The sequence below is a fragment of the Vicugna pacos genome, chromosome 19, assembly GCF_048564905.1.
Source record: "Vicugna pacos chromosome 19, VicPac4, whole genome shotgun sequence".
Lineage (NCBI taxonomy): Eukaryota > Metazoa > Chordata > Mammalia > Artiodactyla > Camelidae > Vicugna > Vicugna pacos.
Genome location: NC_133005.1, coordinates 26894190 through 26897458, shown reverse-complemented (window position 1 = coordinate 26897458; position 3269 = coordinate 26894190). Strand labels below are relative to the sequence as shown.

The 3269-nt window shown below is 38.1% G+C and overlaps 1 non-coding gene across 1 annotated transcript; it reads right to left on the bottom strand.

Moving 5' to 3' along the window:
• Window positions 1-1867: 1867 nt before the first annotated feature.
• LOC116284374 (small nucleolar RNA SNORA40) lies at window positions 1868-1994 on the bottom strand. The gene has a single exon (XR_004194136.1). It is a non-coding gene; the product is annotated as a small nucleolar RNA SNORA40 (small nucleolar RNA).
• Between the last annotated feature and the right edge of the window lie 1275 nt (window positions 1995-3269).

The following is a 3269-nucleotide window of genomic DNA, read 5'->3' as shown; positions in this document are numbered from 1 at the left end:
TCATCGAAGCTGATAAGGATGTGTATGATAATAGAGCAACGGGCAAATGCAGAACGACTCCGTGGTAAGAGCTTTTTACACGTGCACATCCCCCAGCCGCTGTGATCTGTTAAATGGAGAAATGCCCGCATGTGGGACTCTTCTATTTCATCTCTGGGGGCAGGGCTGGCCTCTGTTGGTCTACAAGGCTCACAGACCTACCACCTGTTCCATTTTGTCCCTGGGTGCCCCTTTTCCTCCCACCCCAGGCATCTGCTTTCTGAGAGTCCAGCTCTGAATTTAGTGTTTCATATGGACTGCTTAAGTTAATCTTCATAACTTTATGAAACAGATGCTTTTATTATTCCTATGTTACAGATGGGGAAACTGAGGCAAAAAAACCAAAAGTCACTTGCCTAATGTCACATAGCTGGTCGGGAGCTGAGCAGCCTAAATCCAGAACTCTTGCTCATAATCCTGCTCCTTCTGCTCTGTGATGTCAATAAAATCACACAAAAGGACAGGAAAAGGGCTGGTGTTACTGGAAGGAGGCTTCCAGAAGAGTAATGAGTAGTTCCTCCTTATCTCCACCTCACACAAAATAAGAAAAAGTCTTGAACAGTAGCATGAGCTTTAACTTATGACAGGAAGGACTTTCTGACAGTGTCTTCTAAGATAAAAACCTACTCAGGAAAAGATAGTCTCAGTTTTTAACCCTTAAAGTCACAGATAATCAGTGTTGTTAGGGCTTAAAGGCCATTGAATCCACTGCCTTCTTCCATGTGATAAGCCTTCAGTAAGGGAGCAAGGTGGGGTGGACAGCCCTCACCTGCAGGCAACCATTCCAGACACTAACTTTGTGGTGTCAGAAGGGGCCTGACACAGAGGGGACCTGTGGTGTCAGAGGCCAAGGAGTCTAGAGCCAAGGAGAAACAGGCAGACCTCTAATTTAAGGTATCCTCAAAGAAAGGAGAACACAGTAAATTGAGTAGGAAGCACCTATGAAAGAAAGGAGTAAGGACAAACTTCCCCAGCCTCCTTGGATGAGAAAAAATTTTGTTACTCTCCTTGAGGGACTGAGCAGATTCTTCCTTTCAAACATGTTTGTTTTTTTTGTTTTTGCCTTGGCTGTCAGGGAGCTCAACGCCAGGTTTTCATAATCATCATGGCCAATGCTTATATAAATCCATATTGATTTCCTCCATTTTCTTCTTGGCCTTAATTGTCTAATTTCTTTTCTTTTCTTTTCTTTTAAGTGTAAAGGGTTTTTTTTAAATTGTGTAGCATAATTTAAGTCAATACATTTTTTAAGAATTTCACACATGTTCTGATTCTTTCCACTGCCCATCAACCCTTAGTTCCTCCAATGTCTGAGTCATATAATCTTCAAGACAGACCTTTCAATAATTTTTGCTCAATCAACAATTGTCAGTCAGTCCATAATTCTTTTAGTTGGGCTTCTCTGACTTCCAGTGGAACATGAGCACACTTCAAAAACTCCTCACCTGTAATCTTTGGAGTCCAATTTTCTCAAGCAGTTTACTTTAGGACTATTACATATTTGGAGTCAGGGAAGATTGATCCGCCTGGTTCTGAATTTCAGACACCCTCTAAATATACATTAAGTTCAAATCATTTACTCCTAAGCTTATCACACCCTAGAATAGTACTGATCGTTGCCAATACCCTTTTTTTAAAGTCTAGACACTGTTCAAGATAAAAGCCTAAAAAAAGAAGCCACGTTTGTTTCATGTGAACATTAAAGTCAGAGTACTAAATCAACATAACTGATCATTTCTCATCTTATGCTTTTAAATTACCATTTCTATAGTCCCAGAAGCTATCTTTATGTTTATCAATACTCATCACTTGAATCTGTTTTAGGTATCCTGTTCTGTCTTGCCTGTATCAAAACTCATACTGAACAATGAGTTCTGGGTTGCAAAAGAGGATTTATTTTTGCACCTGTCTACAAGTCTTTGTCCACAAATAAAACAAAAACAAGCACAAGTGCTATTAATTGTCTAATTTCTAGTGAAATAGCATATTTCCCTTTTTGCTCTAGATATCAGGGATCTTATCACCAGATTTTAAAAGCAATTAATCATCTAATTACAAAGACAGTTAGAGTTGTAATATTTATTTTGAAATAATTTCACACTAAAATTGTAAGAATGGTGTGGCCACTATGGAAAACAGTATGACAGTTCCTCAAAAAATTAAAAATGGAATTACCATATGATTCAGCAATTTCATTTCTGAGTATATGCCAAAAGTATTGAAAGCACGGTCTCAAAGATATTTGTACACTCATGTCCGCAGCATTATTCACAATAGCCAAAAGGTGGAAGCAGCCCAAGAGCCCATCAGCAGATGAATGGATAAACAAAATGTGGTACATACACACAATTGAATCTTATTTAGCCTTAAAAAGAAGGAAATTCTGACACATGCCACAACGTGGATGATCCGTGAGAGCATTACACTATGTGAAATAAGACATTTACAAAACGACAAATATTGTATAATTCTACTTATTTAAGGTATGTAAAGTAGTCAGATTCATAGACAAAATAGAATGGTGGCTGCCAAGGGCTGGAAGAGGGGACTGGGGAATGCGAAGCTGTTGTTTAATGGGTGCAGAGGTTCAGTTTGGCAAGATGACAAGAAATCTGGAAATGAATGTGGTGATGGTTGCACAACAGTGTGAATGTACTTAATACAATGAACTTCAAAATGGATACTTAAAAATGGTTAAGAGGGTGTATTTTCTGTATATTATACAATTAAAAATAATCTCTTTAAAAATTACAGTTCAAAGAAGTCCTATGTATCCTTCATCCAGATTCGCCAGCTGTTACCATTTTGCTATATATGCTTTGCCATTCTAAATATACACACAATATCTTTCTAAATCACTTGACAGTAAGTTGAAATCATCTTCCTTAATGGCCAAGTACCTCAGTGTGTATTTCCTAAGAACAAGGAGATTCTAACCACAGTACAATTAACCAAAAGCAGGACATTTAACACTAATACTATTATCTCATAGTATTATTATTTTTTACTATTTCGTTTCCATATGTCACCAAGGGTCTCAATAATCCATTTTCTTCTTTTTTTTTTAACATTTTTTATTGATTTGTAATCATTTTCCATTTTCTTCTTGATTCTGATTTTCTGTTGGGGGCTAGGGAGGCTTTGAAAGTAGGAGAATGGGGGTGGGGAGAAACAAAAGACAGGGTCAGGCGCCCTGCAGAGCCTGGACTTGTAGGGAGGCTTAAGAACAC